Genomic DNA, 12,717 nt, shown 5'->3' on the forward strand with positions numbered 1-12,717 from the left:
CGCAGTACACCGCACATGTGTTTGGCCAACAGGTACAGTGCTTTTACGTTTAGAAAGTATAACGCTATTTATAAAACATATATACCACTCATTTTGAAGCACTTTATCAATCGAACACAAGGCTCTTGAATAAAAGAAGTAGAACGTAACCTATTGACGAAAAACCTCACATAATACTCTACCGGAGACCTAAAAAAACGTATTAACCCAATTTCGTTTTTGTACAATTGCTACAGTTAGACTGGAATTATAAAATTAGAGCAGTAGCGACGTAAAATAGAACCCACCAACTTCAAACGGAAGTGCTAGCCACCCGCTAAAGCTGCCTAACGTAGAGTATGAAAGCCTTTACCGCACGCCAGCCGTTCTCATTAAGCGGCGACTAGTGCCTTTCAATTGTGACGTGTCTCTTTCTCTTATCTAATCACGCGAAAAAAGCATGACGCGAAAAACTGCAAGGCACTTCGTTTCATCACGATTGGTGCCGGCACAATGGATGCCTTAATTCCTTCAGCCAGTTTTATTTTAGAAATGAACTTTAAATTTTGTAACTTAACCCCTTTTATAATCAATGGTTTACTAGTTTACGAAACAAAAATACATTTTAGATACCTAAATGTAGCCAAATCAACAATCTTCTTCATGTATGGTTTAATTAGGCCCAAGCGACTGAACCACTCTAACTTTTATTGCACAACTGCATTTGCCAAACAGCGTCACCTAACAATAATTTTTCCTTAATAGTTTCACCGCTAGAACAATTTATGATCTACTTTGCGCAACTGAAAATCTGGAACTAAAAAATTCAACTGGTTGACAATGTACAAGAAGCCATGCAAAGAGTTTTTTTTTTTAAATGAACATTTAAGGCTTAATGCTGTATAAAGTTGCATAAAGTGTCTTGTTTAAAGCTTTAGATCTAGGATTTTCCGTTTTATAAAATATTTTACTGAACATGACCAGTTATTGAAATTTAGATTTTATACCTCATTATTTATTTTTCAATTCGCAAAATTTTTAAACTTTTGAAATTACTGAAATATTCATCCTTGATAGCGAATCTGTTACTAATTTAGATTATACAATATTTTTTCTAAATAATCTAAAAAACATCTAACACCTAGATTGTATAATCTTACATCTAGAATCAAACCAAAACATCTAAATCTAGATTAAAACAATCTAGAATGGTAACTATGTGAATGGTAACTATTACGACCTTGTGTTTCATTGTCGTGCATTCAACCGTGACCAGGCCGAAGTAAAAACTTTAAAACACCATTGTTACGTCATTGTTTCAACTCATGAAATAAAAAAACTCTTTGAGCCATGGATAAAGGTTATTGGTTTTCAGATATTTATTTTAGGTAAGGCAGGCCAAAGAGGTGGCAATACCTTGTTTATTTAACTGAAAAAAACTTGGCGTTTCTTTGTCATTTGCTGCGTTTGAAAGACAACGGTAAAGTTCAAAATTGGGTCCACAATACCGATGCCTTTCAACAGAAATATACAGTAAGAAACATATCTGTATAATTTATCAAATGCAAAAGATTTGGAGTTATTTTGTAGCAATTTTACTTATCATTGTCAAGACCAAAAAAAGGTTAAATTAAACAGTGAGCAAAGGAAAAGAACTATCAGTTATTCATTTCTATTCGCACTCTGCGCTTTGCAGTCCTGTGCTTTATGCAAAGAACATTAAAGCACAAAAAGTTGTTAAACGAGAACGTGGACACAAACATGGACAAATTAATCAGTGAGAATCCCCGATTAGTTCGCGCGAACCTGTTGGTATATCCTATGTGTGAGTGACGTAAGGAAATGAAGTAATAAGGCAGCAGCGGTAGCGTCACTGGTAAAGCCGTGTTGGTGGCAAATGTAGCTTCTTAGCCTGCTGCAGCAACTGAATGAAAAAACCTCTCTGATAAAATTCTTGCTACTGGATTGCAGATACTTTATTTTAACATTTTCTACATAAAATGAAAAACGCATAAACATCAACACCCATTCCATTTTTACTAGGTGTGTAGGGCCTTGTGTGCTAGTTTGGAAAGAACACATTTGTTTAAATAATCCAGCATTTATGTTTGGTTTAAAACACCTAATGCGCATGACTTATTTACAAAATGATTACTTTTTCTTATAACATCTATTGACAAGAATAAAGTATACACGCATTATGAAAGAGCTTTTGCATTGATTGTATACGTTGGGCTGCATCTAATTGACATTTCGTGTGTAAGCTCATATAACTGTACGAATAGTTATGACGTATCCAGAAATAGCGTCAACACCCGTGCGCACAAAATGAATTTCCCGATTGTGGCACGGGGATGTATTCAGCTGTGTGACACAATTGCGAGTACTAGGGATTGTTTCACTACTTCGCAGAAGCACTAACTTAAAGTAAATTAAAAAACGATGATCACCTGTGAAATCAAATTTAGTCAGAGTTGTTGTTGATGTTGCAATTATGATAGTTAACAGTTTAGCCGATGGTCTTGATTTGGCCCACTCTAAATTAATTATAACTCAAGTGGGCGGGCGTTAAGCAGCAATGCTAAAAATAAGTGCTTGGTAACGACCTGTGCATTCTCGGGCAGCGTTGCAAATAGATTTTCAGTTAAATCAAATGCAGGTTTCGGGCAAAAGTAATGACAAAATGGATGAGACTCTATTTTTGCCACGCTTTAGGACCTCAGAGCGGCCGTACAAGAAAAAAAAGCGGTGCTTTCAGTGGGATGTATACCCGCCCATCTATATAAAGCGTTTCATTAGAACCCCCGCAGTTTTAGCGATCGTGAGCTGTGTACGCCAGGAAGGAAAGGAAAGGCCTATTCGCCAGGCACGTGCGTATTTACGTCTAGGTCGGTTTCGGACTTGGCAACCGGTTTATAGACGGAGGGAAACGACATATATAAGTTCGCAATAAAATAGCTATGTTTTATTTACTATACTGGTAATGTTGTTATGTGGTTATGCTGAAAATTGTATAGTTGGGCTACTACGACAGATTCCGAGTTCTTGGTTTAAAAATTGCCCGTTAAAACACTAGTTAGCGTTGGTACCATCTAAAAAGCAGATGCATTTGAATATACCTTATTTCTTCAATCTGTTGTTGTTTAAAGTAAGACTTGCTGGTTACACATCACAAAAATAAGCCTAAATCTTCATTGCAGGACCATTTTAGTTCAAAAGGAACCGTTGGCTGCACATAAATCAAAACGCGACAGAAAACCGAGATGCAGTCTTCAGTGAAAATAATATAACCAGCCCACGCTTTCGCGGTGTGTAAATTAAGGAAACGTGCGTATGGTGATTTTAAGGCAGTTGGTACAATCTTGCTCAGTATATTACGCTTGCAGTTCTTTGGCTGTGCAATTTGTTTTAACAAAGCTTTTACATTTGCATTGCCACCTGCTATAAGATTTAAACAAAATAAAAGAGCGTGAACAAAAGTGTGTCGAAAGATTATTTGAGTTTGCTTATACTAAAAACAATGTAGATATTCCTAATTTATTTGGTGTTGCAGTACTGTTCTTGTTTTAAAACCATTACAAGGATGTGGAAGCGATTTGGAGGGGAATTTGTGCTTTGAATTTAGGAAACCTGCGAAATGAACTTTTGGCACACGATTGATCAGCGGTTTTGCAAGAATTGTCGTTTTTGTTAACTAAATATATCGTAATATTTCAAAACTTAACTCAGCTTCTAACTTGAATCTTAACGCTTTGTTGTTTATTTGTTGTTTATAGAGTCATTGTAAAAGGCAGTGGTTCTCAAACTGAGCGTCGCAATTCCCTGGTGCGTCGTTTTATGTTTGTCAAAGTCGCCCCACATGATTCCGTTTCTTATCTAAAGTTAATTGCGGTAATTAATTGCTTGCAAATAATATTATCTCGTGACAGTTGCATTTTCTTCAAAATCATTCTTAGGAAAAACTACAGCGATTGATTTGGACATTTTGTGATTAACAAACAAATCAATAAAAATTAGTAAAATTTTCTTCGCTGGGTACGTCGCAAGTCCTATATGTACAAACTGTGAAGGTATGCGATATCAGGAATTATACTGGGGTCCGTTGACCCCTTGGGAGTGCGTGAACTAGTTTCAGGAGGTCCTTGAAGGCCTAATTTGATCCTTAGTCAAAAACTTAAGAAATGAAACAAATTTTGTAAATAAAAGAATTTAATTAATAAAAACGCCTTGGCGCCTTCTTTTTAAATGTATTTTGACTATATTACAGTTTCACATTTATTGGACGTAAAACAGCTGGTTCATGAAATCTACTTGTTTCATGGCGTCATCTCCTAAAGAAACATGATAAACTAAAAAAATTTAGGGGGTAAAATGTTTAAAGAACCACTGATACCAATAACGATTTCCTAATCAGAAGGTTTTTGATGCAACATAACGTGATACAGCAAGCTTACAGGTCGACATGTTATGTGACAAATAAAGTGGATGATTCATTACATATATATCAAAGCATACGGCTAATCACGGAGTAGTTTGCGGATGCTTTTTGTTAGCTAGAAACTTGAGATGTTTATTGACACCTTCCGTTCATGTCGTAAGTTTCACGTTACCGCGCCCTGGGTTGGTCACGTTCTTTGGTTCCAACGACGCTTCAGAAGTACAGACACTAGCCGGACGTAACAGACTATTGATATTCTTTTTTTGGGCATTGAATAAGCAACTGCGCCGGTAAAAAAATCTTGAGCACGAGGCACTGTTGTACAGCAATGATAAATTATTAATATGGTTTGCGAAATGTTCCATGTTTGCCATTGCGTATAATAAATGTCCACGCCCATGCCTATTTATACTAGTTTTGCCAACAAACAAGTTCATTAACTTTCGAAATGATAGAATTCGCTATTCGGTAAAACTTCGATAACTGTTGTGTCACACCGATAATCAGGGCTGCGGAGTCGGACTCAGGACTCGGGACTCGGGACTCGACGGAGTCGGTTTGTTTTGCCGGAGTCTGACTCGGACTCGGCACTCGAGTAAGACCGCGTAAAACTACCCGAGTCCCGAGTCCGACGTGCGCATGCGCAGTATCAAATTATTTAACTGATAAAGCGGCAAAATGTAAGTTGTAAAAGTGTTATAGAAAGTGTGAAATATTTTTAAACCATGTAATGCGGGTGGATCAATTATGACACCAATATGAGTGGATTGCAGAAAATCCACCTTAATTTAGTTGCGTAAATGGGTAAAATACAGGCTGTAGATTCGGAGCTGGACTCGGGACTCGGCAAAATCTTACATTTGGCCGGAGTCGGACTCGGGACTCGGGAGTCTGACTCGGGAGTCTGACTCGGGTATATTTTTTTGGCCGGAGTCGGACTCGGTTTGTTTTTAACCGACTCCGCAACCCTACCGATAACAAATCGTACAAGTAATTTTGACCTTAGCAAGGGATCCATTTATACTTTAAAAATAAATTTATAACAAAATAATAACCTTCTTATTTATCTATCGCTAATGTATTTAATATACTAGTAACATTGCAAGCAATGCTGGTTGAATTTTTACATCTGGTAATATGCCGTATTTTGTGACGAACTGTTGAGAAACAAATAAATTTCTTTAAGCGGATAATGTGTGTTGGTGCGCTTGTCCTAATTATGGAATCATGGCTGTCTAATTTTACCGGTTCGGAGCCGATACTGAAAGACAAGAAGTAGGATCCGAAACAATCGGATATCAAATTAGTTGGTGCATTTAGTTGTGATTGGTGAACTAACTCAGAAAAATAAGGAAATGATAAAACTTCATGTTTTTAAGTGAGAATGTTATCAATTGAAGAATCAGGTGGCACTATAGAAAGGCAAATTGTATTGAATTTTAAATAAAGGCAAATTGTATTGAATTTTTGACGACAAGCTTTCGCACAACCATGCTTTACCAGGACAATGTATAAATAATAACAATTATAATGCGCGTAAAAGCACAAGCGCGAGTAAAAGGCGATAATGTTATCAGCGTATGTGACGTTTTTGCCCATTATCCACAAAACACTTGTCGTAGGCGCGCAGAACGCTTTAGGTACCGAGTTCGAATCCCGTCTTGTCGCCAAAAAATGATGTTCACCTTAAATCACGGGTCGGCAATCTACGGCTCCCCAATGTAATTCATCCGGCCCGCCGCCTCTTTTACAAACTAGAGTACTAGACACTAGTCGATTTCAAATACTTTTTAACTATTTTAACTACAAAAGTGCTAAACATTCTCGCGCTTCGCGCGAACGATCTTTCCGCGTCCTATGTTTTGAAGCTGTCTTTTCAACTAGATCAACGCTTCTTTACCGTTGCGACGTGAAAGGCTGCCAAGTATGTCGCGGACAAACGGAAAACGTATTAAAAAATATTGGAAATCAATTTTTTAACATTTTATTAATTTTTATTTCCGGCAATGTAATAAAAACCGCAAGAAATTGAAAAGAAATGCAGGTATACCAAAAATCGCGCTCTGGGTGCGCCCGCGTTTCCTCAAAGTAGTTTTATTACACTTTTTATTAGCAGTATGAATGACGACGTGTGGACTTGAATTTTAAAACAAACAAAGGCTTTATTTCGTGCTTTTAGCTAACACTTTACTGCCTCATTAAATGTAATTAAACATATTTTTAAGTGCAAAAATATTCCGAGGGCCGCCTGAATCCCAGAACTTGTTGTAACATTTTAACAACACAATTCTTAGTTAACATTTTGTGCGGCCCGCAGAGACCTTTCTGAGTTTGGTTTTGACCCGCGAATAAAAAAAGGTTGCCAACCCCTGCCTTAAATCGACCCCCAACAGCTTGTTTCAATTCTGTACGTACCAACAAAAATGTAAACGTCAACAATAAACAACTACCAGCATAGTAACCCTTCCGGCGTTCTTGAAACCAAACCGCCATCGAAAGAGCTTGTTGCCGTCTTTGATTTGTTTGGTATCATTATTTCGGTGAGATCATCAGTTCATTTGATCTGACAAGGAGCTGGAACTGTCGATTGTGACAAAAGGTGGCAAGACGTTGTTTGGAGGTACCGGGACATGTGTAATCACCTCGACGCGTGTTTGCATCAAAGCCAGCAATATCACCTTACGGCGGCGTCTGGTATCGCGCCAATACAGTGTCAGACTAACTGGCGTAAAGTCGCTTCAAACGTGCGAAAAGCCACGTATATTGACGTTGCCATGCAACATTGAACCAAACATGCTTTTAGACTTTTATTTCGATTCATACGCGGGATTAATTGACGCTCTGGGCTAATGCCGTAAGTGTCGGGTGACTGATCCGTCTGTTGGTCACGTACCTTTTGTCCTGGCCACTGTGGCAGAGCATAAGTTAACGTTGCAGACTGGTCTGCTGCTAGACATTCACCTGCAGACGCAGCGTGTTGAGTGCATATGCTGATTCCGTTCTCGGAAACAATGCGGTGTAACGTCTTTGTTGTTTGTACATCGGAACTGACGCCGCGTTATTAACAAGAAAGCACCCGAGGTTGAGTTTTACCGTGATTAATTCAGGTTCAGTGACATTTCAGTGGAGCAGAGTAATAATGGCTTGGGGAGCAAGGACAAGCTAATATTCACGCTTAATGAAACGGTCAATTAAGACGATGTGTAATGCAGTCCAGCAAGGCAGAATAGTTTAGCCAAAGCACGGCAATGGTGTGTCTCGTGTCCGTTGCGTTTCAATGCATAAAAGTCTGCAAAACGGTGCCGCCATTTTTGAGAAATGCCTCTACGTGATGATTTGTGGAACAATTATTTGTTGTTGATTTTTAAAAAGCGTTTTTTAAGTTGCGATGTCGTAAAATGTATCTGCGGATTTTTTGTTTGTTTTCATTTCGGTTTTGCTTTTCAGTCTCAATTTGTTTCAAGCTTACACCCAGACTAACGTGATCTGGGTCTTGGTTCGCCGTAACTTGATACCTTTTTATTTAATGTATTGTGATATTAAGAGTACGCACAAAACGTTGGGCTTTATATCCAATGTATTAGGGTTTTAAGATATACCATCATTAGGTTTTTTAAGTTTTTCAAATTGCATTTTTGCTAATCGCAAACTAGTGAAAAAGCAATATTATCCGATAATAATTAATCAACCAGGCAACCCGTGTCATACCCATACATCTTTCAACTCCTAAATAAAAGAGTAATGCTTGATCGGTGTGGTCTACACGGGGATAATTTTAATGCTGACGGTATTCTGTGACGGAGTCCCCGATGACAATAGCTATTCACAAGTCCTTAAACGAGAACCCATATACGCACATCCGCTTGGCGCATATCGCGGTGGCATAAATCAAAGCTACTTTACTGCGGAATCGCAGTCCAGACCTTTAAAGTGTTAAATTTGGACCTCAGGAAATGTCCGGTTTACGAACAAATGAACAACAGACTTGCGGTGCGATTGGATAAATGTTTGACTAACTAGAAAAGTTACCAATTCTTCCGTCAGGTGATATATAGCAGGATAAACAATTGCTCTTTGATTCAAGACATGTTGTATATGCACGACTTTACAATATGTAACCTATTTGACCGGAGCTAAAAATATAGTTTTGCTCTTTCTTAACCCGATCTTTGCTAAAACTAATTAAGTAGCCCTGACAGAAAAAAATCCATGAAGGTTGTCTTCTATAATAACGACAACAAATATAACAAAAAGCATTTTTTTTTCTTATTTTTGAATGCTCATTTATAGCGGTTTTCGGAAATGCAATATCTTTAAGTCAATATTGAAATTAATATGTGATATTGGAAACCACCTTGACTTTGCAAGATAAAATATGTGCATGTATAAGCCTAAATGACTTTTTTAATGCGCACTTGGCTGATATGACAAAGGGCAAGGTTTAATAAACTCTGTAGGCCGCCAATCAGATGCTGTTATTCAAATGCGTAATTCAATTCATAGTACTTCTTTCTGCCACGAAATTGCCAGAACCAACGGTTTGTAAAGATCAAAGCGTGTTTATTTACAGTTTTTATAGCGCCTACTGGTGGATTGAGTAAATATACTAATCTAAATTTGTTGCTCGACATATTCTATCGCAAGGGAACGTTTACCTACTTTGAGGAATAGCCTATTTGTAATAAAAATTGCATTGTACCCTTGCTTTTTAGTAAGGTGATCATCAAGTTATAGTTATATATCATTGTAAAGCAATGCCAGAAATTTTGCGTCGATTATTTGATGGGAACTGAAGGCTTTAAAAGTTAGCAACCACGAAAAAACACAAGCAGCATTTTTTAGGGAAAAATCTTCTTTCCATAACTCTTACAAGCGATATAGCGATTAAGTATAATCGATAAACAGAAAGGAAATAAAATAGTAAACATCAAAACGCTGATTTACGGATTTTTTAAGAAAAAAATCTATTCAAATCGGTGAGTAAATTACACCGGTAGAAACCTATAGCTTCAAAATTTCAAGTTGAATAAAACGAAACGCGTTGACGAACGTGATTGTTCGTAAATGTGACGTCAGACGAATGCAGTCGGGAATCGGTTATTTGAGTACAGGGTGTTAATTTTCCTTGAAAAATAGATCCGAGCAAATGTTACAACGTGTAACGTTGTTGTGTTTCCTGATGTACTATAAATAGAAAAAGGCCTGTCTAATAAGAAATCGTAACACAATTCTCAATGATGTCTTTATTTAACCGTTGTTACAATTTTTCCCACCGTAACATTGACATGCCTTGTAGCTTCGTCCCAGCTAATTGTTAAAACTTACATACAACACAAACAAGGCAAACATTTTAGGTGTACACCATTTAAATCAGGGATTTTTAACCTTTTTTGTATGTTTTACCCTTCTACCAAAGACTACTATCAGACGAACCCCCATATATAAAGTGATGCTCATTTGATAGCCTACATCAGTTATATTCAGTAAGACGGCTGTCCTGATAAGCCGCCACTGATTTCTTGTCTTTTTTCCTGCTTATGATAGCCATTGATTGCTTCGATTTATTGTTATGCTTCTGGACCTTGTCTCTCAAACCTCGTGTTGCTGAGTTGTTATGTTCACAACGTTCGTTGTTATTTTCATACTTATAAAACGCATGTACTGTTTTCACATTTTTATGTGCTCTATTTATATATTTGTTAAAAAGTTTTGCCTTATTTTAAGTTAATTTAATTTTACCCTTTACCGTGCAGCTGACTGGAAGGTCCATTGGACCCTTCGCTGCTCCGGCCGTATCGCGCGTGAATTTGTTTTTTGTTATAGCTTACTTGAGTATTTTAATTTAAGCGCTAACGGAAAAATAAACATTACTTACTTACTTACTTGTTGTTTGGCAACGAGTTGTTTAATGTCTGCTAAAGTAGTAGATAACGCACAACAAATATCAGATTCAAGTCAGTTTTGTGCTTAAATGTTATGGTAAGCAATGCAGAGAAGCCGCTTCATATATAGGTTAGTTAAAGAAAACGGAACCATAATATTCAGAGCTTAAATACCTAATCTTGAATGTACCCTCTAAATCGCGGAAATTTAGTCCAGGTCAAGAAGGGATGATTTAAATATACACCAGTCTGACCTTATTGCCGTTTCTGTGGAGCCTTCTTGAAAATTGCAGTAAGCAAGAATGTATGACGGCTTTAAATACAGCGAATCTATTTTTTTTTGTTTGTTTAATTGTCTATGTGCGATTTATGTTAGACTGCGATTGTTAAAAAATTTCACGACTTTGTTTTTACAGTCACCTGTAAACCACATATATCTGTTGCCTAGTTTTCTTCACAAATTCACGTTTTAAAAGTTTTATTCACAACTTACAGGAACAAGTTCACTATTTGTTTAAATTAGCCTTTAGGTAACGAAACGACAAGAATGCATCTTGTGTTGAAAGCAGCGTTTATCTTACTTTCACTGGCGATTGCAACTGTGGAAAGCGGCCTAAAAGTACCGAGTCCAATCGAAGGTAAGCAATTTTTCTAATTCAGCACGTGTTGTTATTAAGTGGAACTTTGGGGGCTAATAAAAATGTCGATTTTCTAAGGGAAATGCTGTTTTCGATTCGAGCATATTTGTGTGCGCAAGAAGATTTTACACACTGAATGATAGCGAGCGTTGAAGTAAAACAACTAATACGTGTTAACCTTATAGACAAATTATAGTTTTACTTTTTCACATGATGACGTTGGTCGCCTGCACGCCGGCACCTATAATAGAACGAGGAATGATTTCGCAACTTTACCCTTTTCCAACATATCGATTTTTTTCGATTTGCAAATTTTGTAACTTCCGCAAACCTTTTTGTTCTAGTCGTGATTGACAACCAAACCTAACACGCTATTTGCTTTCTTCCAATATATAAACTGTTGTTACCAGGCATGATATTAATCAAAATGACCCTCCGGCAATTATATTTCTTCCGCAAAGTTTCGGCAACCCATTCGAGCCCTGTGTGCCATTTTTGTCTTTAGGTCAGTTAACTTTATATAGCAGTTTTTGCTAACAGGTTTTGCGGCCAAGGCGATAGGAATAACAGCTTTCTGCGCTTTTTCCACATATTGGCATACCTCTTGTAATAATAAATCAAAAAAGGTATACAAAAGTATATAAATTTATTTTTAAGTGATTTAGCTTTCTGCACGGTCGACAACAAAACGACCGATGCCGAACCGACGGCCCCCGATCGTCCCATGCCCCCTTTCTATAGTTCCGGGCGTTATTTTGGCCACTTAGGCCTAATTCTAATCAATTTAGAACTTATTCGGAGAGGTCTGGGTCTTATTTAGACTTATATATATTATTCTGTAGTGGATACTATTGAGAAATTGGCTTTGTTAGGTATTTGTAGGCTTGCCATTTTTTAGAAGCGTAAATCCGGGACGCATGTTGAAAACTGCAAATAAACTTAATGTAGACCTAATACAAAATAATTTAATGCAAATAGTTATCTTAACGGGGTTGCGATTGCTTTATATTTTGTCAGGGGGTATTTTTCAGGGCTCTATTTTTAAGGGTGGTTTGTCTAAGTAATTTAAATTGTAACCGAAAGTAATGTGTGTATTGTGAATAAAATGAGTCGGGTAAATACTTTCTACAATTAAAGTAGGATGCGGCTCTATAGCGTAATATCCTGGCTTAAGTGCTAACTAGTGTGTAAAGTCGTAAACATTTTAATTTTTTCTAAATAAAACATGAAATTTCTCTGATCGTTAATTGTTATACAGCATATATGTTGGTCGTCCCTTGACTATTTTTTTTGCTTATTGTGGCTGAAATGGGTTAAATAATGATTCCCCACAAATGGAGCTACATACTTTAGCCTGTGTGGAAGCAGCATTTAATCGGATGGCGTGTTATGAATTATCGCATTTATCTGCGTGATTGTGAAACATCTAATTGTTCGTCTTCGAAAAAATGAAATTCTACATTTTGTTGAAACAAAATTGCAAATAATGTGTGCTTATTTGAAGTTGAACGACTAAATACCCAACGGCTAAACACGTTAAACATATTTTACCTAACAAAAACCAGTGACATATATCAATAGGGAACCAGTCACTAACGTAAAACCCATATGTTTTATAGCAGCCATTGTTCGCATTGCGTGATATTCAGCAAATTCGTAATCCTTGTAGGCCTACCAAACTGCGTCCAACGTAAGTAAAATCTCGTTTGAACCTAAAAGTTGGTTACTAGTAAAATCGCCGCATTAAATGCCAAATTTTGCGAACTCTACCTAAATTTGT

This window comes from Ascidiella aspersa, chromosome 6, assembly GCF_963924565.1.
Source record: "Ascidiella aspersa chromosome 6, kaAscAspe10.2, whole genome shotgun sequence".
Classification (NCBI taxonomy): domain Eukaryota; kingdom Metazoa; phylum Chordata; class Ascidiacea; order Phlebobranchia; family Ascidiidae; genus Ascidiella; species Ascidiella aspersa.